Source organism: Gouania willdenowi, chromosome 13 (assembly GCF_900634775.1).
Source record: "Gouania willdenowi chromosome 13, fGouWil2.1, whole genome shotgun sequence".
NCBI classification, from domain to species: domain Eukaryota; kingdom Metazoa; phylum Chordata; class Actinopteri; order Blenniiformes; family Gobiesocidae; genus Gouania; species Gouania willdenowi.
The window spans coordinates 12,236,872-12,262,448 of NC_041056.1; the positions used below are offsets into that span (position 1 = coordinate 12,236,872).

The window sequence follows — 25,577 nt, forward strand, 5'->3', positions numbered from 1 at the left end:
ACCGCGTGATAGATATCACAGTAAAAACATTACAGCTCAGTTTTACACCCAAACCATTATTTCTGTGTACTCGTGTGCCCCTAGGCAGAGCTGCCCACAGCACAAGCCTCTGCCTTGCCTTGGGTTGTTGCCTTCATCTTCTCTCTGTGGAGCTCGTACTGGCTGCCCTAGTGGTACTGGTAATGGCTAGTGTGCAAACTTGTATATGCTGCCGTTCAACTACTACACTATATAAGGGCAGGTGTTTCTTATCTCCATTTTTGCCCTTATCTTGTCACTTCTTTTCATGTGTTTCACTCTAAATAACAATGATAGGTCTGTCTCTGACATCACAGGATGCAGCTTTTACCTTCTTTGTTCCCCCTATTTACCCAGACTTAGTAAATGTTAGTTCATGTTTGTATTGTATAGCAAGGGTTCTCAATCTTGGAGCCGTGAGACACTGGGAGGGGGTCGCCAGATGCCTTAGAAACTAAGAATATTTTCTAAACAATTTGAGCTAATTTTTGCTTATTTTTTATCCTTTTTCTGCAACTACACCAAATTTGCCATATTTCAACCTATTTTAATCACTTTTTCCCACCGGATTTTTGCTCCTTTAATGCATTTTGCTACATTACTCCCATTTCTGACACTTCTCCGTTTATTTTCAATGCTTTTTCTGCACTTTCTTTCCACTTTGAAGACATTTTCGGCACTTATAAACCCTTTCCACCGCTTTTTCCTAATGTTGCATATGTTGACCCATTATTGCCATTTGTCATGCCCATTATTTGCCAGTTTAAAATAATTGTTCCTACATTTTAAATTACATTACCCCAACCCACCTTCCCCCACTTTTAAGCCAATATTGACGCTTTGAACCCTTTTTTTTTTTACCAATTTTTCTGTCTGTTTTTGGCAATTTTAATTTGCTACTTTTAACCAATTCCTGTGTTTTTTAAAATCCAATTTTACCACCTTTTCCATCATTTTTGTTCACTTCTATCCCATTTTATTTCTGATTAAAACAAAGATTTATATCTTTAAGATGACTATATACTATGGCCCAAATAATAATAAACTTCCCGGATAACAGTGGATATTATTCAGATAAATAAATAAATGTTATCACAGATTTATAGAACAATGGACTATCATTTTGCCGACTTTATGGATGGGCCCTAAAAATCTCTCCCCTTTATTCCCCCTCATATATGGCCCTGTCTCCACATGACTGTTCTTCAATGTTCATGTTTGTGTTGAATCAATCAATTGTAGATATAAAGACTGTTTTTTCTGCATCTTGCATGAAACAAAACACACTCAGAGTGTGAAAAAAATACAAAACCGTATAATAAAAAGTGTACGTTGTTACCGTGTGGCCAAAGGATCAAAGCTCATCGTTATCCAAACGGCTGCCTCACCAGGCGTGCTGACGCTTTGAGGTCTCGAACCACTGAACAAATAGCTGTTTGTCCTTCTGGATGTCTGTAAATGAGCATCTTCGGTGGCTACGCTGACTTTATATGAGCAGAGACAAGAAATTTCCCAGCAGCATGACAGCTGCAGTAACAAATAACTCATCCAAAAAGAAGAAACAATCACTTCTGCAAACATTCTAATCAAAAGATTAGTGCATGAACAGATGGTACGATTATTGCACTTGCTTGAATTGATTCGGTTAAAATTATTAGGGTTTTTGTTTTTCATTTAACTATTAAATAATATACTCATTAATTTAGGGAGAAAAAAAAAATTAGGTGTTGTCTGACTTACATTTTAAAATTCTATTATTATTATTTTTTTTTTTTCTTGTGTCAGAGCAACTATTAAAGTCAATGTAATTCAAATATTCTGGAGCACAGATGCTTTACAAAAGCATCCCTTTTCCTATATAAGGCCTACCTTTAAACATGCACTGAACCCCATATATATATTTAAAAAACACACACACACACACACACACACACACCCGTTGTATTTACAAATGAAACCACTGCTGAAAATTCCTCCAAAGCTTAACACTGAGGTGTATAATAGGCAAGCAATGACTCTTATTTCAGGTAGTATTTGTTCTGAGGTGTGAAATAATACTAGTCTCGCATACCTCAAATAAAAACTATCACAAAGCAAATAACTGTGTGACTCAGTGGAAGCATTGTGGTATGAAGTGTGTTGTGTGTGTCTGTGTGTGGGTGCGTGCATGATGTGTGATGTGTTTATGGGAGCAGTTTAATACGTAAACAGTAACAATATGTACAATAGCCAGTTCAGCATAAGGAGCTCAGGTATTTGCTATGTGTGTGTATGTGCATGAATGTTAGTGTGTATGTGTCTACAATCATTAGATTCTTTGTGTTCCATGAAAATACAGAATTGGCCTAAGTGGGATAGGTTCAGCATTACGGGTAAACCAGTGGCTCCCAAACTTTTTGTGCCCAATTATTTACTTATGCCAAATAAAATGTGACCGACAACTATATTACTCAGGAAATATTTATTAAAAACATTTTTCAAAAACATTTTAGGCATGGATTTTGCATCTGTATTATGAAATGAGTGCATACAAAGTAGTAAATAAAAAAAAAAATATTATTAGAGTCCTGGGGCACACACCCAATTTTTTTCGGCAATTTCCATTAAAGTCGTTTTCTCATTTATTTGTGAGTCAAATATTGCGACAGTTGGTGGTACCGAATCATTGACACATACCAATATATGAATGGGGCCCATTACACCATTTGTGCAATGGGGGCCCAATTTTTTTACTCTGAATTCTCGCAAACTTGGTATGTGCTATTCGGTGCGTAGACGTTCCGCGGGCCCAGCCGTATTTCATCCAAACTTGTTTTTTTTACTGAAAATAATAAGTATTCTTGTTTTGCACAGATATATATTCAATATCAGAATTCAGAAGGAAGCTATTATCAAACATTTTTAGTTGGGTTTACTGTTCACGGAAGCTATTTTCTAGCTTTCACTTAAATCAGTTGGGTTTGAATACAATGTTTTTTTGAGACTTTTGCTGTCCCTTATCATTTGAACAACACATAAAAACAAAGCTCAACAGAGACAAGTTGGTTCTTCCTCTTGGTCCACCTCCTGCAAACGTTGCACACAAGCGATAAAAAGGCATTTCTTGTTTAATCACAATTGATGGCTGCCGAACAAATTTCAAAGATTGCTCTCGATGTCGGGTTCCTTTATTCAGGCCTCACCTTGTTTGCTCTTCGTGAAAGAGAGAAAGTGAGAATCAACCTTGGTAAATATTTCCTGCTTGGACAAACAGCCTGCGCTGCTTTGGCTGAGGCTGATAAAAAAAGGACTGTTTAATCTAGATTGTTGTTCTGGCAATTAAGTATGGCAGAGAAGCATCAGAGCCCATTCTTTTGTTGTCATTATTCCTAAAAAAAACTACAAGAAAGTGCAAAATAGGCCTTTTTCTTCATCTCCTCAAGCCTCAATTACCTGTGATAGCTCCATAAGCGAGTTTAGTTGTGCACAAGGGAGGTAGCAAAAAATGTGTGACTCCCCTGAACAGTCATAGACCATATAGAGAGCTGCTGGAGTTTAAATTAGTTTTCACTAAGGTTGTTTGCATCACGTCTGCTTATTCCAAACCTATTTTCAGTCACTCCCGTCTTGTGGGGATTAATCTTATCCAAGTGAGACGGATACTTCTCTGACCTGCATTTACATGAACCCACCATAATGGAGATTTTGCAGCTGCTTTGATGTACAAAACTCAAGTAATCAAAGCTACATGATGGTATCACTGAGTGAGATGAGTGTACGTAAGTAGTTTTGCAGCCTGTTATTCTGGTGCAAGTCATGGAAACCCTAACATGATCTGTGCTACTGAAACAGACTTTTAGTAGAAAGAAAAGAACAAATCAATCGCAAAAGTGCAAAGGAATGATGAACACCACAAAACAATTGTCTATATTCATATACGTACTCTTTTACAGCAGCCCAGTACAAACTAATGCGAGATTATGCACACGGTTGTCTACAAATTCACTTTTCTCAAACTTAAATCATGGCAGAGCCAGCAAAAAAAAAGGCAGAAAAGACCTTTGTTCAAGGAACGGAGCAACTCCATGCAGTGACAGCTCAGCAGCAACACACAGCAACCACACACACACACACTCGCAACCCAGCGCTCCATCAGGCAGCACACACACAAATATCCATCCTACTATCTATCTATCTATCCATCCATCTATTTTCAGAGCCGCTTTGTCAGCACACAAACACATCACACACATTTCCACACTCCCTTCCATATCACTCCCACATCATTCATGTATTTTACTTGTCTCTCTTCCTCATACTGTTCACATGGTCACATGGGACTATATGTGTGAAAGCACCCATTGTGTCACTGTTGTATTGGGGTTTTTCAGTGATCGGTTGCTATCGTCGTGGGAGAGCAAAGGTGCGCATGTAGCTGTGGGGTGGGGCAGGCAGCGGGGGGTGCGTAGTGTTTACAACAATGACATAACCAAAAGAGACCTTTAGGGGGAGCGCTAAGCGCTAGTTACTTAGTTCTGCTTTAAATTTGACAGATTATTTAAAGAACAACTAAATTCCAAAAGCATGTATTTGTTTATGAAGTAGTGTTATTGATTGATCCTGGTCCAACTCTCAACATTTTAGTCAAATTATTTCAATTTGGTAGATTTTGTTGTAAAATGTCAGTGTTACTGCCCTCTATGGGTTGAAACCAGGGTATTACAACAAGAATCTGTGACTTCATTGGACGCTAGTTAGCATAGCATAGATTGTTCTTTGGAGATTTTATAGTATAGAGTGGGCTTGTTTTGGCTGCTCCAGGAGCATTTTTGAATTTCCCCCTAGTGGCAGGTCAGCCTAAACCAAGGGGTTTAGTTACTCTTTAAATTCCCCACAGAGTGGGCGGTACTATGAAGGTGGATGATGTCCTGTTACCCGTGCCTTTATTGTGAAATCCTCTAACCTAACCTTAACCCAAACCCTGAATTAAGTGTTATAATAAGACGCAATGGCAGGAAATTACTTCCAATTGAAACACATTGAGTTCGAAAATCGAGTTCGCAGCACAAAAAGAATGCTTAAATTGTGGTAGCGTGCACGAAAAGTGAAACTACACATTTCTCAGTTTCTCTGTGAGATCATGACACACGCATATAAAATTGATTTTTTTACCTGACTACATTGACTGTTAGCTGTTTCACATGTTTATACATATCAATAATATTATGGAGGTAGATTTGTGTCTTTATTGTTCAAGCACAAAAAACATTTTCAATCAAACAAAAACAGTGTTCAAATGCAATTATTTGGGTCTCAAAATTTTCTTTGCATTTGAACACTTTTTGCCTTGATTGAAAATATTCATTTTTGATTGAAGAAAACTTTTTTTTTTTTTTAATTAAAAGTTTGTTTTTTGGGGGGGGGGGTGGGGGTGTAGTGAATAATAAAGACACAAATATACCTCCATATAAAATCCAATAAAAGTTAATGGTAAATATTTAGCTCTGTGTTAGATTTGACAGTCTTTCAGGAGAGAAGGGTTCATTAAAGTTTCATTGGTGCTGCCACTGAAAAGTCTAAAAACCTGCAACATCTGTTCATTTTAAGCATTCCATGACACAGAAAGGCTTGTGAAAGAATTTGAAAAGAAAAAAGTAATGTACATTGGGCTTTATCTAAACTGGGTTTGTTGAAAGCTGTATAATGAATGACAGGGAGGGCACACCTGCTTATCAATTCATCACACGGCCAATGCACAGGAACAGACACCCACACATTCACTGCTGTGGTCAATTAAAGAGTCATTAGAAAAGCACAAAATATCCTTCAACGTGGCAGAGAAAACCTACACATTCCCAAGAAGAAACTGTGTTCACAACACCCTACTGTGAGCCACCCCACCACCAAAAAATAAACCCCCAAAAAAACAAAAACATATATATACTGTATATATACAAAAATGTATTGTGTTTTTCTTTGGCTCACGTCCGAAGTCACACAGCAGATTGATTTGCCACAGCTAGCTCTTAAGATCCATGAAGCAAAGGCCAAATGCGGTTTTCCCGGTGGGTGGGGTCAGCCGGGGGGCTTTGGCAAACATTTAATAGTCTCAGTTGATTTTTATGCTCTCTGGCAACGTGACTCATAACTTAAACCTACCAAGAAAACAGCCTGTGTAATTGTGTTTTTGACCTTTGTTTTCAACCGTGAGATGCTAAATTACCACAGACAGTAAAACAATATATATCATGACTCTGCCAATGTATTTCTGACAAATACAACAGTTTACCTTATCACTCAGTGATGTAAACGACTGACCACAAATTAGAACTCATGTTTCCTATTTATTGGACTTTTACCACCTGTGAACTGATTTTAACCTTTTAGCTGCAAAAGGTGAAAACGTGTTTTCTATTTTTTCCCCAGAAGTGCAAGTAACATAATTAGGATTCCTTTCGATTTACGTTTAATTAATTAGCCAATTAATCGATTTTTGAAGCAGTAAAAGGTCGATCAATAAGGAGTACGGGTAATTGAATGTAATGAGGTAACAAGTAACTTTTTCAACATGGGTAATGTCTGTCGTGGTGTTGGACTGCAAAAACGAATGCTCTTTATTATTTCATTTGGTGTTAATGTATCATAGCAGGTTGAGTACATAGGTTTGCATGTTCTCCCTTATATTTCTCTGTGTATTTCTTTCTTTAAGTATTCCCCATTCTCTGCACTCACTGCAACAATTAGGAGATTATTTCAGTCTCTGTATGTTTAGCGCTGTGGTGGAGAGGCGTTCTATCCCAGGTGTATCTGCCTCCTGCCAATGATAAGCCAGGATTAGCTTCACTGTATCGGTCAATAGAGTATAAAAGAGTGATTGGAAGGAATTATTGTAATCTTGTATATTTGTATTTTATTTGCATGCATATTTGCACAAATGTAATCCTGATTATTCACATTTATCCTTGTTTAGTATTTAATCCTTCTTCATTCTTGTGTTAATATAATCATTGTCTTGACTCTGTTTACCTTTTTCTTTGTTGATTTTACTTTGAAATCATTCTTTTGTTGGGGTTTCTTTTCACCTCGTCATAATTTCTACTTGTAGCCACAGCAACACAAATAATATGAACTTTTCTCCTTTTTCTTCTTTTTTTTTTCTTTTGTCATTTATTTGCATGCATATTTGTACACATATTTAATCCTGATTATTCATATCTAGTCATTGTTTAATATTTAATCCTTATTCATTCTTGTGTTAACAGAATCATTTTCTTGACTCTGTGTTTACTTTTTACTTTGTTGATTTTATTTCAAATCGTCTTTTGTTAGGTTTTTTTTCCTCACCTTATTGTAATTTCTATTTGTAGCCAAAGTAACAAAAGTTATATTAACATATTTCTTTTTTCTTTTTTTAATCTCTCTCTCTCTTTTGTTTTCCCCTTATTTTTCTTTTTTTCTCAGTTTTTCCCTTTTTTATTTATTTTTTCTTCCTTTTTATTTGCATGCATATTTGTACACATGTTTAATTAATTAAATAAATAAAAACAATATTTTGAAATAAATAACATATTGGTAAATAACAAATATATAATATGGCCATTAAATTGTAAACTAAGCTAAAATTATGGCAAAATATGTTGTATTATACTTTAATATCTAATTATTATTATTTTATTATAATTAAATGTTTCATAATGATTATTGTTAACAATGTCTGACTTGACAATTACTAAGATTTTATAAAGTAAAAAAATACATTTTACAAAGTAAATTTTTATTTCCACAATGGCCTATTTATTTCATAATGTTGTTTTTCAGTAGTCTGTTATTTTTCAAAATAGAATTTATTTCAAAATGTTGTTTTTATTTATTTAATCATGACTCTTTTGGGCTTCTATATTAATACAATCATTGTCTTGACTCTGTTTACTTTTTTCTTTGTTGCTTTTGCTTTTAAATCATCTTTTTTGTTATAATTTCTATACTCGCAGCCACGGCAACAAAAGTAATAGTAACATACACTATGTCTGATTCTGAATATGTATATATTGCTTACTGGTGCCCAGTAATAATGGAGGATTTGCAGCAGAATACTAAACCTCCAGACATCACGTTTAATATTCTGTTCACTGCATCTTTTAGCTGAACGCAAACCTCAAGGTAATGCTAGTGTTCAGTCTGAGGTTAATGATGACACAGGCTAGAGAGCAACATTATTTGTGCGAATAAAGCAAAAAATCTGTATTTGCAGAAGAAAGCAATAAAAATTTGGCTGACAGGCTCTGGGTAGAAAAAGATTGTCCTTTTTATACAGAAATACGGGGTGGGGGGGGATCAAGCTTTGAATTAATCCTTTTTGTGATTGTGACACTAATGTACGACCTCTCGGAGATTTTTGGACTCACATATTAAAGTGGGATTGTTTTTTCTCTCCACAGATTCAATTTAAGCGAAGTGCTGTGAGGAGCAGCCAACGCCGCACTGTTCTGGTGAGTTCCCAGATTCACATTCTGAAAACTCTCCCACATCTACATAAACATATCACAGCGGCCCACATTCAGACTTCATTTATAAGTACTAAGTGGGATGTGACACTGACTTGGAGGAGAGGTTTTGTAAATGGTCACGCATGGGCGGGCCACCCGTAGACTTCGTCAATAGCCGTGGGTCAGGATGTGATGGATCATTTTCTGCACACAAAGCCAGAAATTACAGTTTTATTGTACATTTTTTCCTTCATGGCTATTCACTGAAATGGAAACACAAAAGAATTCATAGGCCCAGCGTTTTGCCTTTTTTCCTCGCGTGTCGGACACATGCAGCTTTAACCACATGTTCACATAAAGAGAGGGATGGAGAACCTCTGCAGAGAGAGAGAGAGAGAAAGAAAGAGAGAGAGGGTTAGCTCTCCTCTCACATCAGCAGGGCTGGGCTGGCGCCACGGCTGTTTGCCTCATAGCCTGCGCAGTGGGAGTCGGCCCTATTATCAGAGCTGCTGCTCCGCCACCCCTGCAGCAGAGCCAGCTTTCTTCACTCCTGCAGATTTAATTTCTTATCTCAACAGGGAAAACAGCCTCTCTGATGAACAGCTGAAACACCCTGGGCCGCTGCGATACACACTGATTGAAAACACATCCTATAGATCAGACATGGGCAACTGCCGGCCCTCAGTCTAATTTTTTTCGGGCCCTCAAAGCAAATCCCCCAAAATCTGTTATTCAAGAAGTTGGAAGGAATAACTCCCAAAACACACAAATCGGCAAAAAAATGTACAAAAGAATTCCCAAAATACACAAAATGAAAACAAAGACAGACACAGCAACCACTTAAACAAACAAAACGTTACAGAATAGCTCCAAAGACACACAAACTGTTAACAGAATTACACAAAATGACAGGAAAATACAGAAAACAACAACAAAAATACAGAAAGTGACCCCGAAAATTGAGAAAACGACAGAAAAATAAATAAACAGAATTAAAATAAGAAGACAAAAAAAATAAATAAGAACACACACATAATGATCCCTAAAACACATAAGAAGACAAAAAAACTGAAAAAACACAAGTTTTTTGTGACCCCCAAAAGCAAATCCCCCAAAGTTGTATTTCAAGAAGCTGGAAGGACTATGAAGCTCAACATAATACACAAAATTACTCCCAAAAAAAACAACTCGACAGCAAAATGCACAAAGTACACAAAAAAAATCCCCAAATACACAAAATGACTCATAAAACATAAAGTGAGACAGATAAAACAACCACTTAAACAAACAAAATGACCACAAAAACACACAGAACATTAAAACGTTACAGGATATTTACAAAGACACACAAACCGTTAACAAAATTACACAAAATTACACAAAATGACAGGAAAATACAGAAAATAACAAAAAAATACAGAAAGTGACCACAAAAACACATAAATCGACAACAAAAATGCAGAAAACGACAAGAATCAAAGCAGGAACACAAAAAATAAGAAAAATACACATAATGACCCCTACAACACACATAATGACAGGAACATACAGAAAACAATGAGAAAAATACAGAAAACTACCCCAAAAACTCACAAATCGACAATAAAAATGCAAAAAACGAGAGAAAAATAAATACACAAAATTCAAACAAGAACATACTGTAAAAACATACATAATGAGCCCTAAAACACACAAAATGACTGAAAACCGGGAAAACATCAAAACCACAGACAAAGACAAAAAAAAAGACAAAACCCTCTTTCCCCCTGCATGTGTTAACTGGTCATTATTCTAAATGTTAACATTAATATTGATCATGTGGCCCTTGGATCAGATACAATCACGTTTGTGTCCCCGCTGTGATAGAGTTGCCCATCCCTGTTATTATTATAGATGCTTTGATAAACCTTCCAATGTGTACACCACTAATATTCAGAAGACATTTTTTTTCGCTTGGTTGACTTTTTTTTTCTTTCTCAAATTGAAGCTATCATCATTCATTTATTTCATAAACTGACATCAAGTATGTATTAAACTTTCAGTTGGGTCTGCAGTGGGTTATTGTGGGAAATGTGATATCCGAGGCTATCTTGAGTTAGAGAACAATAAATTCTGTTCTCCAGCAGCTTTTCTACTCACGTGACATGAACTCAGCGTGCACTGCAGTCTCATGCGTCTCTGCTTTCGTTAATCTTGTCTAGTGAGAGCCTATTATCATTGTCTCAAAAAATGGAGCAGCTGGATATTTTGAATGTCAACTTTTCTGTTGTATAATTTGTCACTAAAACAAAAAAAAAGACAGTCAAATCTTTTAAATGTGAAGATACTTTGAAGTGGGTATTTTTTTTGGTCAGAATTCAGACTCTTTATCAGCCTTTGGTATTCAGTGGCTTTTCCCAACTTTTTCCAACTGTGGAAACAAAAATCTAATGGTAGGTACAAATTAAATGATAGACAATAAAAATTAAAAAAAATAAACAACAAGACAACATTAAATAAATTAGAACAGGGGTGTCAAACTCATTTTAGTTCAGGGGCCAAATACAGACCAGTGTGATCTCATGTTGGCCACAGATCAATTTCAACTATAATGTTCTCTTGTTTACACTTCCAGGTATAAATTACAAATAAATAGGGATGTAACGATTCACTCAACTCCCGATACGATTCGATTCACGATACTGGGTTCACGATACGATTCTCTCACGATTTATTTTACAAAATGGGACTGTATATAAATGACTGAAAAATATTCCTTTATTTTTTTTGGGAAAATACTGTACTATTTTTCATTGTCAAAAGAATCCCTTGATGAACTATTCAAAACAATGCAATTTAACTAAAGATAAATCTTGAATGAAATAAATAATACAGGAATAATACAAATGAAGAAGAAGCTTATTATTTAAATTCTGGTTCTATAATAAACAATACAAAACTGCATAATAGTTGTTTTTCTTTTTAAAAGTGCAACTGAAAATGTATTTAGTGCCTTAACATGTGGACTAAAAAAAAACAAAAAAAAAAACAGTCATTTTACTGTATTTAGGTCAGATATTTGTTTGAACCAGCAGAGGGCGCTGGTAACCCAGTGGTCGGTTGGCATGCAGATATTTTGCAGTGAAGAAGAGATGCTATGCTAGCAGACAGAGCTAATAGAAAAATGTGACTTTTACAGATATTCACGTAATATTACAGATATTCTTTCGGTGCTAAAGGGGTAATGAATCATTTATGAATATGTTTAAGAGTAGAAGGCGGCCAGAAAGAAAGTATTAGCAGATTTCGCTCGCCGCCAACACTTGCTGGTTAAAAAAAGTACTGCGATTTAATTTTCACAGCATCGATGTGAATCGTTATACCTATGAATCGATTTTTAACTGCCTTACGATTAATCGTTACATCCCTACAAATAAAGTATACAAAAGACTGACAATATCCAAGCATTTAGGGCTCTATTCTCCCAGTCACTGTGCGCCTTCATCCCAGTTACGCACTGTGGGTGGAGCAGACCTGAAATGTGGGTGTTCCCATTCAAATCTGGCTTTACGCGCATTCTCCGGTGTGCGCAAGTCCTTTTCCTCTTCTAACCCTGGAATAAGTGCAGCGCCCTGATAAGGTGAAACATTATATTGCACTAGAAATATGGACTTAATTACATTTGAAGCCACACAGACATTGTGTGATTAATTAAAACTCTGACAGACGCAGACTTTTGTCCACGTTGGTCACAGTGATTCAACTATTTTCATACTATGTCCAACGTAAAGTCACAGTTTGATCCACTACAGAGTGAAAGAAGCTGTCATATGCAGATGAGGATGGACCAGAAACTGTTCCCACACATATTTTAATGAGACTCAGCTCAGGTCACTTTAAACTATTCATATTTAAAACTGTGTATAATGGAAGCCATTAGTTCTGTTTCACTGCAAACATCAGGTTATTTCCTCATATCTACAGCGCATCGAACTCGGTCATGCTTTACGGCGATGATGATGATCACGGAGAGAGATTTTAACTGTGACTCCGACAGAAGAACGCGGCCGATCCTCAGTCACACTTTAATAATCTGATCAATAATCTGATCAAATCAACCTGTTACAATGTTTATCAATGAAGGCATTTCAAATTAAAAGTGAACTTTATAATCTTCATGGATTTCATTTACAAGCGCTGGGAAAACTCCATGTTCTGTGATTTCTAGACAGCCCAAAAAAATGACATCACCGCCTCCTTTCCTTCAGCCCGCCATTCATTCACACATACACGCTTTTTGGCTCCGTATGTGCGGTGGGCGTGTCAGCAGCCTGGACTGGAGAATATGCGTAGGAGAGAAGTGCGTAACTGCAGGCGCGCAAAAAAGCGCTTAAGTCCAGACGGGAGAATAGACGCCTAAGTGACCCTAAACTTATATTCATTTACATTTCCTTGATATTAAGAACAATGATTATTTAATTTAGTTGAATAAATTAAAGAAATTAACACGATTGTACATTTATCTCCATGTGTATTTGGAGAGGCTGAGATATCTAAAACTGAATTATTCTGTAATTTACATAATGAAACAAGTTTTTTATGTCATTTTTATACTTTCTTCTGCAGGCCGAATTAGATGCTCTAAAGGGCCGAAATTGGCCCCCAGGCTTTGAGTTTGACACATGTGAATTAGAAGGAATAATATTAAGAAAATAATGATAATGATTATAGTAAAGAATACAGGTTATATTGTAAAACAGACACTTTTTGCAAACATACAAAGGTATTAAAAAGTAAGAAAAGTGTGAGACTAGGTATCAGGGTTTCATATACTCTGCCACTGTTATTGATTTAGCTGTAGAGATAAGCTGAGAAGGTAATAATCCAAAATACGAGCTCTTGTATGCAAAACCATTCAATTAGCATCTTCATTTGGGCAGAAATGTAAATTATAAGATCATTATATCAGATCAGGCTGTACATAGTCAATTATCTGTAGTAGCTGTGACACAGTTTATGACAGGCATCGGGTTGTTTTCTTTATTATTATCTCCATGTATTTTGAAAATTTAATTCTCGTCTATTTTGGTCGTGAACTGAATTCGAGAAATAATCCGTGACACATCTGACATCTTTTTACGGTGTAAGAAACCGGTGACAGCACTTTCATTAGCTTCCCTTTCCACATCTGTTTCATGGTGCGATGGCACCGAGCTGCTGCTTTCCTGTTTCCTATCACTGAGAGTCTGATTCATTGACTTGTTTTCAACTTCTTATCTTCCCCGTGTCCTGTGCATCTGCATCTGTTGTGAGATTGCGGTTAATTGGGAAAGCTACAGTGTTTGAGGGGTACCATGACACTTTTAGCATCTGTTTGTGAAATATTGTGTCGTTAAAATGCGAAAGGTGAGAAAAGCAAGATGTAGACAGTTGTGGGACCACTGCTGGCCAATTTACAATTAGGTTCTCAATTACTAAAGTTAAATTACAATTAATCACAATTACTGAGCCTGAAATAAATAATCTAATAAAAGCTAACCTTCCTCTTGTGTTAGCTTTCTGTTAGCATCTCTAATGATAACAGGTCCTAAATCAGCTGTAAAATACACTAAAAACAAATATATATCATCTAATATATTTCCTATTTATTGGTTAAATTATTAGGCTTCATTATCAATGAAAATATAGGTTTTAATATTTTTGGTGTGGACGTCTGAGCCTTTTTTGTATCAGTATGCCCCTAGATATATATACAGTATATATATACATATATATATATATATATATAATGGTAAAATGCAAGAAAATGTAAGAAAGCTTGATATGAAACATATTTAAATAATTATTACCTACATATGTGTAGAACTGTCTATAGAACTGTAACATTGTTCCCCAGTTTTACGTTTATTTAAAACTGACATTTTTTCATCGAATTTTTCATGGCAATTACAATTACAAAGTCAATTATCTAAACTCAATTACAATTTCATTACGATTACATCAGCAACATATTTTTAAAATCATAATTCCGCCATAATTGTAACTAGTTATCAATTACGCGATTACAATTATAATGGACCACAACCCTGACGTAGCTAATGCTAATGCTAGTTCATAACTGCTGTCCCTGGTTCGGTCTTTCTACACTACAGTGGAATACAGTCTAAACAATCAAACTTTCCCACCCTCAATACAAAGATTATAAAACATTCTCGCACACACAGCTATTTCCAAATCCATTTATACAATTCAGATTTTTCTTTCAGCCAAGACTTATGCCAATAACTAGTTTTTTTGTTAAAAACACCAATACAGACAATACATTTTGTCCACTAAAATGGAGGATTTTCTCACAAATGTTGAAATTGCTGCTTAAAAGATTGTTGTCGACTCCCATCACGAACAGTCGGTTTGTTGACAATTTGTCATGTGACTTATGCTGCATTCGAATGCACTCGGAACTCGGATAAATTTGACAGAACGAATCAGAAAAAGCGCAATAAAATGGCCCTTGAGCTCGGAATCCCGACTCGGGAACTCGGGCAGGATCCAAAGCACTGAGTCGGTCTGAACGTTTTAGCAAAATGTCGGCGCCCACAGTTAGACGCAAACACTCACTTTCTCCTCAACTTTTACATTTATGTGCTATTTAATTTGGCATGTGTGTTACTAAAAGTGTAGAATAACTCTATAGTGGTATTTCCATCCCTCTCTGTGTAAGTAACGATACCTGTATAGTTCAATGCACTCTCTACAGTCTATGGTTCTATGAAGCATGCAGCATTCAAATCTTACTTAAAGTGTAGGACGTTTCTCTCTCTCTTTCTCTCCAAGGAGGTAATATATTTCCACAGCAAGCATTTTTGCTCCATGAAAAATATAAAAACAAACATCAAGTTGCTGTGGACAGCCATGTTTTCCAAGCTTACTGAATGAAACGCATTTACCTCAAAGGTCGGAACTAACGACCTGATCTTTCCGGATTCCGAGTGCAATCAAAAGCAACATAAATCTTCTGAGAAGTTTCGGGCATTGCATTGTGGGATATGGAGTCCCGTGAAAGAATGCAGAGACAGCACTTATTTGAAGCAGTGTTGCTACATCATTCTTACAGTGATTACTTCTTGTGTTTCTTCACCAGTGATTCACTTAACTACATTTTTGTTCTGGTTCCAAGATTATGTATTTGTCAGACACACACACACACACACACACACACACACAAGCACACACACACACACACACACACAAACACATACCCGTTTTTATCACACCGTGAGGACCAATGACAGAATGGTGGACCCCACCAGGGTAGAAAAACCAACACACACACACACACACACACACACACACACACACACACACACACACACACACACACCCAGTGTGTAGTGGAATGTATTTTTCTACCAGCATCCAGTTGCAATAAATATATTAATATAAGAGGAAGAAATTCTTCCTCTTCCTCCTCCTCTCAGTCTTTGTTTGTCGTGTTGACTGTGTTACGACATCGCTCTGATTTCGTCCGTATTTCAGCGTTTTTGTGGAAAGCCAAAAATCAACATCCGCTGTGGTTTTGTCAACAACTTTCAATCCGTGAAAACACTGGAAATGTCACTTTGGGGCACACTTTGGATGACATACAGGTAGACTCTACAGTTTGGAAATGTGATTTATCGTCCACGTTAGCTTTAAGTAAAGGTAAGAATATCTATTCACATTTTACTTTATTAGATATAACTCTGGCTATACATTGAAAGCCTTAATTCGACAATGTTCTATACAGACTTTCACCTGTTGAAGCTCAAATCACGTTAGAAAGACAAAAAACGGATGTAGCAATCCTTCAACACAAAAGTATTTGTAATTTAAGTGTAAATAGATACATTTAGGAACGCATAGGTATGTACAAGTAATTATTAAACTACAATCACGTTCCCACCTATCAAAACCATCTCTGACCACACACTTTGATAAACATTGTGCCAACCCCTAAATGCAGACATGGCAAAAAAATAGAAAGAAAATTGCTGTTGCATGTAGATAAATTATTCAACCTATGCTGGTTAATTAGTGCAGATACTTTAGGTAGTTAAAAAGCTTATTTAACACTTTTTATTCCCTTAAATTATAAAAAGGCTCTACTAGCAGTTCCTCGGGTTAATAACACTCCATATTTTATAAAAGTTCAAATCATTATCATATTGTTTTAATATGATTCAGTAGCTCTGAGCTATCCTTGATATAAATGATTGGAACCTGAATGAAGTTGTTTTTTGGGAGGTGGGTTTTGTGTGTGTGTGTGTGTGTGTGTGTGTGTGTGTGTGTGTGTGTGTGTGTGTTTGTAATCCTGTGAAAGCAGCTATTCTTCTAATATTGGCTGCTTTCTAATTAAGATTCTTTCTTGTGTGCACATATAAGCAAACTGGAAGAAACTGCCAAGGAAACCGATGTGAATCAAATGTCTGGCAAACACGTAAGCTTAAAAAGCAAACAAATTGCCAAAAAAACATCTTTTTTCAACTTTAACTTCTTTGTGAAATTAGATTTCCTTCATGCAAAATGCTGTTTTGATCTATTTTGCTGGCATCTGCTGCTTTTCTCAAGGCGCCATAATTAAACAAGAGGAAGCCAAACCCCCCCCCCCCCCCTTTTTTATTTTTTTATTTTTATATAACTGTGTCATTTTTGGGAAAAGCCTGTTGGAAACTGCACATGTCCAAGCAATACAACAGCTAGGTTCACACAAAGTGGCTTTTATTTGTATCACAGGATGTGTGATTTTTATCTTATTTAACCTTAGCAACATAGAGGTCCCAGAATAAACAAACTCACTTTCTGTCACACTTTATTTTGTTGTGTTTAATTGACAGGAAATTACAAATCAAGAGAGTATTTTTCTTGGTACTCCGCAACTGATGTCTTATTGATCCCTTACCTTGGTAATAGCTTTAGATACGTGGTTCCAGAAAGACAGGAAATAGGAATTACTAGACAATTGTAAAGTATTACCTTTTTCACAATATTTGTCAAAAGGACACCTATGTCTCAATTTCTAGGAGAAGCATATTTCTTCAGTATTATCCTCCTCCTACTCTACTTGATCTGACAACATTCTCAGGATAACGCATATGCATCATCATTAGAGAGCACCAGATCAAGCGCTTTGTCAGAGTTAGCAGTCCAGTGATTTTGCACAAAGAGGGCAGATAATGGATCTCCTTGATGAACGACAGATTATGATGGAGCAAACTTAGCTTCTATTTTTGGACAGCGCAGCAAGACGTGTCAGCTGATCCCAAAGACAAGCTGCAAATGAGACATAATCTTCTTAAGTCTTTGCCTTTAAACTACGGCGAGGAATTCTTAACAGTATAAATAAATGTCTCAATAAAACCAACAATCAAACCTCTATAATCATAAAGTATATCATGTTGCAGTGGAAATCGCAGGGTACGTCACAATACGATATATTATTATATTATCACCATGCAATGATATACAATAAATAATATATTACAAGAAAATCATATGATACCTTGCGCTATCTTTGAAAAAAAGAAAACATATAATGATACTTTGAAATATCTAAAATATAATGAATGTGCTTTAGTTTTAGTTTAACAGAAAGTTTAAACCTTCCTTATGTAACACTGGTGATTATGCAACATAATTTCTTTATTTATTTATTTTGCAAAAAAAGAGTCAAACCTAAAACAACAAATGCAGACAAGAAAATAATAAACTAAGTACAGTATATATTTTTGTATCACAGGGGAAAGGAGGAGGATTTTTGCCTTTTTTTTGTCACACGTTTAGAAAATGTGTATATTTCACAATTATTTCTAGACTATTGAAATCACGTGTCAAACTCAGGCCCGGTGGCCAAATCCGCCCTTTTAGACCATCCAATATTCAGTTGTATCTAAATACACAAATTCAATGAAACTACCCAATATTTGGAGGATTGCAGTCATTTTAAATCAATTGGTCCAATAAGAACTAAATTATTTCACATAATTTCCCCAAATTAAACAAAGATTGGTCACAAAATAAATGAAATTTAAAAGAGAACATCCTGCAGGAACTGATATCTGTCACTTAACGCCTGGATATTGTCGGCGCCTTATATACTTTATGTATCATTTATACGTTGTATAAAGTACAAACTTGGAGACATTAAAGCTGATATCCGGAGTTTCTGAGAAATCTATGTTTATGTATAATTCTTTTGAAATGTGAAAAAATACCTAACTAGTCTTTTACTATGGTCTACTGCTGGTGATCATTCATATACATTAATGTATATAAGTCCCTCCTTCGTCCTATAGACCCCTATACAAATGGAAACGCTCGCCGAGTGCTCCCAGCCAATAAGCTTCAACGTCATGTTTTTGAGACTGTCAATCAAAGTGAATGCAGAACTGTGCACGGAAACAAGGCCATCATCACAACAGCAAACAGGTAAATATGATTTTGGCTCTTACCTGACCCATAGACCTATATCAATGCGACCCAATGCGACCTTGTTATGTTACGCAACGCAGAAAAGTAGAGGCGTGGCTTCTGGTAGATTGGGAGAGGCAGTGGGAGGAAGTGAGGCTGTTTAGGGCGGGACATCGAGGCGTTGCTCAGAAACTCCAGATATCAGCTTTAATGTTGAAATTGCTAATTTTCCCCAACTAAAATCTGTGGTCTATTTAAGATTCAACTACTATATATTTGGACCCCTGAACTAAAATGACTTTGACATCCCTGATTCATGTTTTCCTGCTAAAGCTAAGCTGTCATTCTCTGCGCATGTATTATCAGTTGTTCAGGTCGACTGTTGAAAGTTGAGAAGCAAATATCTCACTTCCAGAGAGTTGTGCACGTTGAAAGCTCACTTTCACTAATTCTGCTCCAACCGCAGCCTGTGTTTTCTCAGCTTTAGCCCTCCCACCTCTGAGGGAAGTGTCTCCTAATTTAGAAACCATTTCAAATTCACACCTTCTCTGACAAGAGGAAGCAGCTCACAGATGCACATTTATTTGATATATATTCTGCGTTCAGTACAGAGCGGAATGCTGCAATTAATGTTATTATTAGATTTTAAACTATTGCTTCTAATGTTTTGCGAGTACAGTTTTGTTATTAACCAGGTCTACAGTGTTCAGTAAAACAAATCAATATATTTCGATCCATCTTGCAGCATCATTATTCATTTTTTAAACTCATAGGGCATAGGCGGAGTTTGAGATTCTTGCCCGATTGGGGGAAAGAAAAAATAGAATTAAATCTATACACCGTCTCGAAATTTGCACCATTTGTGTAACACATATAATAATGCAAAAATGATTAGTAACATAATTGATAATGTTGACTACAAAAATGTGCATCGGTGTGTCATTTATTGTTGTAAATTCATGATAAAATCAGGCCGTTGGAAGCTTTCTGCCTCATTTTTGCTGCAGTGCCATACATGAACTGCTGTGCGCAGTGTCACTATCACCATTTACATTGTGAAGAAGAATTGCACAACAGAAGAAGAACCAACCTAAAGCCTCGAAAGTTTGGGACCATTTCACAGAAAACTTATACTACACACCTGAGGTAGAATTAACCTCTGTGACATGAAACTAACAGTAATATGTTAGAATCAAAACAGTACATGTACATTATATTAATATATGAATTTGGGAAAACTGTAATGAAAACCTTTGACCCCACTGGTGGGCAATGCTTCCCCTGCCCCCCCGCAAACTCTGCGTATGTCATAGGGCTTGATTTACTGGGATGCCAAGCAAAAAGCGCTAAAATGGATGCAAATAGATGCACATGTTGTTTGCTCACCTGTTGCATGTGATTTACTAAGATTGCCAGTGCAAATGATAACTGGTACAGAAGTGATGGAGTGCAGAGGAGACACAAGATGGATCAGTTCTTTTGATCATGTTCTTGCCTTTGTCTCCTCCACGCAACAACACCTGCAGCCATCATTGAGTTTCACAGTTAAGACCTGCCAGTCTAACATGGTAAATTAATGCAAATAACAGCCACTGCAATCCATTTCCAGGTCACATTACGTGTGATACATTTTTCCACATGACCAAGATGTCTAGATTTCATATTTACATGAGGCAAATGCACAGAATAAATTGTTCCTGCTGTTTTTGACAGATGCGTTCCTTGTTGTTGATCAACTGCAACGTGTATTTGTGTGTTTTTACACATGCAAACCGTTAAATAAGGCTTAAATTGTAATGGCTTGAACATAAAGGTGAAACGTGTGCATTTGCACTTGAAAGCACCCTTGTGGTATAGTCACACAAGTATGTAATAAACACATTATCATGTATCAATATATCTCTATTCTATTCTATTCTGAAACGTGATACACTACTTTAAAAAAAAAAAAAAAAATCCCTAAAAAAGCAGCCTGTGATTAAATCACTGCAGTTGATGACTAAGCACTTCTGCTGGTATTTGATTAGGATTGTGGTCACTTAAATGGCAACCAATTAGCAAAGCAATTATGAGGATAATTTGCTGCCGACCTTTCCATCCTTCCAAAAGTTTTAATGTCCAGGACAGACATGAGATATTATGGTTTTCTGTGCATTTGTCAAAGAGTTCAACAGTAAAGGACACAGCTGTGCTATGGTTCAGGACTCGTTTTGTATAAGTGGAACCTCCAACAACTTGTAAGAGAAACAATAATAATAATTATGATCAGCAGCTGTTAGCGTTTAAAGGGTAATTTCAATTGGGTGTGAAAAATTCAGATATTACGACAAAAATCAGAAAATACACATATCACATCTAGAAAACATGGAGATTTTTTTCATTTTTTTTTTTTAATTTAAACTGATGTTTAAAAATGCCATTTTTCTATTGACTCCAATTGTTAGCTTAAGAGCAAAATTTAAATTGATAATGCATTTAGCAAGAATATGCAAATACCGGTATATGTTTACAACACCATTTATGATGCACTGTCGGCTCAATTCTTAATAAATTAAAATGTATGGATCGTTTGTGTAGGACAGTCTGAAGTTGTAATTCCAGGAAGTTATTTTCTCTTCTTTTTGAATAATAGATTTAATTTATTCAGACAAAAGTTATCTGAATAAATGAAACCTTAACATAGTTGGAAGATGGGCTGTAGCAAGTTTGGTGATGGACTTCATCATTTGCAATAAGTTCAAACGTACAAAGGTTTCTTCCATATCGGGGCTACATTTTGGTGAAAGTTGTAAATCTGAAGCACATGTGGTTGATTTGTTGTAAATTTTTGAAATTCTGAATTTTAGAGGCTTTCTGTAGCGCCACCTTTTGAACGATTAGCCTGTTTTTGCAGCTGAGGAAATCTGGTATGGGACTGGACTATTGTGCAAAATTTGGTGATTGTTTGCTCATGGGAAGGAGGATTTCCTCGGAAGTGAAAGAACATGCAGGAGGTTCCCAGCATTAAGCTGCCTGGCCCTAGTAAAGAAACAATAAGCTTATAGAATAGTACCCCAAGGTTGCAGCTAGCTAAAGATTTCATAAAAGTGCTAAAAGCAATATGTGAAAGTGAAGTTGTGCTGAAATGACGTGCAAAACAATTACAGAAAAATAGTTCTGAGCTGTCAGTCTTGCCATTTCCCGTCAGATAGTAATATGAGCTTGTCGCCATCTTGGGTTAAGATCATAACACAGAGGAATACAATATGTTTCCATACTTAGTCAAATGTGTGGTATCACTGAAAAGAAAAAAAAAAAAAAAAAAACCCACAAAACTCAATGTACGTCACGCTTTTTTCTTGCTCATTCCCTTACCTTTTTACTCCTTTACCTTCTCTGCAGACCAAATAATCAATGTGCTTAGCTGTGCTGATGGAGTTTTGGCAAGAAAATGCGAGCAGTTTGATGTCTCACTAACGTCCCATGTTTAAAAGAGCATGCTGCGACTTCCTCTGGAGGATTGTGCCAGTGAGACCTGGCATTCTCTGGAGACCAAAGCAATGAAGACGTCGCAGACTGCAGGAAGTTGAAAGCCTACGATCTTAAAAGAGCAGCCTGGAAATCTCTTTTCTGTTCCAAACACTGATAAACGCTTTTTTCATTTATTATTTATTTTGCTTATTTTTCCATCGGTAATGCCTCAGTAAATACAAACAGCTGCATCAATTACAAATGCACGCCAGCAGTTTGATGGATCAAATACGAATAAAGAGTGAGCAATGGCAGTGCCCGCAGTGAGATGAAGGCAAACAGAAACTTATAACTGACATCATGTTCTCTTTGTTTGATATAACCCCCCTCCCCTCCCCCCTCCCCTGATTGTGCAGCACAACAAGAAAAGCAATAAATAATTCAGGTGCTCCCCAGTGGCCGCCCATTTACAGCCGCTCTCTTGCATCAGACTGGACTTATTTCTCTTGGATTCCTCAGTGATCTGACTGTTTTAAAATGGCAGCAAAATACATGCATTGGCCTCTATACATTCACTCTAATACCTAATTTATTCATCACTCCTCACCCGTGCTGGATACTACATAGGCGCCCAACGGTAAATAGAGTGGATGTGAAGGGGAAAGTACAGCATGGATTATCGCAGCTATATGTAAATAACATACAGGGGAAATATTATCCTGCAAACACAACAGGGATGGAGGGAGGTGAGCGTGGAATAACAGTATGCAGTGGTCATAGATAACGCCATTCGCTGTATTGTAATCCATGAAGGACATCGCCCTCCAGACAGCAGCACTGCGTGTCTTTCCTCCCTCGCTGCTGCTGCTGTTTCTTCATACATGCTGATGTGAGCTTTGCTGTGGTGACTGAGAGGGAGGGGAAGATGCTCCAGTGCATTCTCCGTCAAGCATTTCTTTAGGTTTTAACGCTCCCTTCTCCCCCACTAACACTACTACTGCTACTACTCATCCTTACTCTTGAAGGGCTCACAGACTTTTTGCAGATAAATGCTCACGACATTGTAAAAAAAAAGGGATACAGCCATAAATTATCAGGGGGAGGAGTGAAGCTATCTCACGGATGGATAAGGCTGACAAATTTCACAGCAGGGGAGTTGTACAGTAGGTCTTTAATTTAAGCTAAAGCAAGGTAAAAGGGATAGCATATTAGCGAGACCCTCCAGGAGTTCGCAATCTTACGATTGCAACTTTTAATGCAAATTCAGCCAATCCTCACAAATTCTGCACGGCCCTGCAATTTTGTTCCACCACTGGGCTATTTCCACAATTTTGGCATTATTGTTAAAGGGAGCAAACGGAATCAACATTTTGTCTGGTCACAACCAGTGTTGGTCAAGTTAGTTGGAATTTTACTACACAGTTTTTAATTGTTCCAGATAAGTATTTATTACTTGAAAACCTTTATTTTTTATTCGAATATTATTCTTATTACACAGCTTTGATGTTAAAAGTGTTGTGATGTTTTACACAGCCGTGGTCCCTGAAGTATTTACCGGACGCCCAGCAAACAGTAGTGAAACAGTTTCATTTAGTAACGCAGCCTATTATGGTAAAATAACTAATATAATTATTGTTTCTTCAATTATAATGTCTTACTTTACTTACTAATTAGGAAAAGTAATCAGATTACAGTAATGTGTTTCTGATCACAACAGCCAAACTGATTAATCCTAGCAAAATAGCGGCAGAGAGCTTTCTGGAGGCGTGGCTTCTCCAGCTCCAGTGCCGCGTCAGATTTGTCATCAAAGTGGGAACGCGTCATCAAATTGGAGCGAGGTGTTTGGATCGCCCTGCAGTAAGAAAGGAGCAAATCACCCTCTAAGTAATAATTCAGGGAACCAATGAAAAAAACACTTTGGCCATGTGTATGAAGCACAAATAGCACTTCATGATGTTTAAAGCACAGCAATATTCTCTGCACTGCAAACCATTACCATGTGAAGAAAATTATCCATATCTTGTTAAATTGTTGTGAGTTTGAGCTCTTTTCTGTATTGTTGTGAAAGAATTATAAAGCATTCAGTTTTTTTTCTATGCAAAGTTATAGAAAATAATAAAGCCTTAAAATGCAGCAACTTTTGCCACAATTATTTGAGGAAAAACTACAAAATCAGGCGTTCCAGAACACAACAATCACAGAAATTGTCTGGAGAGTCTGATTCGCTACAGAAAGCTATTCTAATAGAGATTGATGGACTTGTCATTAGTCAGTTTTGTTTTTTTTGCATTGTTAAAGTAGTTGGGAGCATTCAGCCAATTGATGTAAACAGCATATGCTCTGTGCTGGGGAAAACTGCTCTTGTGGGACAATAATGGTGCTGTTTTCACCATGCGATAGCTCACGTATGCTGAGAAAATAAACACAGAGGCATATATCACCTCCACAAGGAGATAGATTGGGCTGAGTTCAGTCAGCTTTGCTTTGTAGTGTGTTAGTAATTCAATTGAGCCACACTGCAGCGAAAGCTGACAATGGCTGAAAGGATCTCAGTCTGTAGCCACAGAACAGCTGCATTAAAAATGGCTTCAAATGAACCGACCTGTGGGTGCTAAAGGAGCTTTGACGATTCTTAATAACTCGAGAATGAACACAGTCCATGATGTTTATAGACATCCTACAGCACGTGTCAAACTCATGGCCCGGGGGCGAAATTTGGCCCGCAGGAGAAAGTAAAAATGACAGAGAAAACATAAATTATTGTGTAAATGAAACTCAACAATATTTGCATGAGCTCACGGTTTTCCCGGTGCTTATATCACATGATTGAAGTCCTTTTTAATGTTGTACAGTTGGAAAAAACTCATACGAAATCCCTCAATTTTCCTCAAATGATGACATTATGTTTCTTTTAATTAAATAGAAATGAGTCACAAAATCTAGGAATTAAAAGTGAAGACCCTGTTGGGACTGATAGCGATCACTTATTGCTTGGATATTGTTGGTTTCTTACATATTATTTTTATTTTATGTATATGTACAAGTGCATGATAATGTTGAAATTACTCGTTTTTCTGCATAAAATCTGTGGCTCACTTGAGATCAAACTGTTCATGATCTAAAATGAGTTTGACACCCCTGTGCTACAGATTTCATTACTGATAAACTTTAGATGATACCAAACTCTTATTAGGGCTTTTCAGTATTTAACAATAGAAA

At 36.6% G+C, this 25,577-nt stretch overlaps 1 protein-coding gene across 8 annotated transcripts in view; it reads left to right on the top strand.

Annotated features, from left to right (window-relative positions):
• lrfn1 (leucine rich repeat and fibronectin type III domain containing 1) overlaps nucleotides 1–25,577 on the top strand; it is a 173,479-nt gene that overhangs the window by 93,048 nt on the left and 54,854 nt on the right. For all 8 annotated transcript variants that reach the window (XM_028464813.1, XM_028464819.1, XM_028464814.1 and 5 more), the window contains one exon: nucleotides 8,436–8,486. The gene's annotated coding sequence lies outside the window, so the exon portion shown is untranslated. The remainder of the gene's footprint in view (nucleotides 1–8,435; nucleotides 8,487–25,577) is intronic.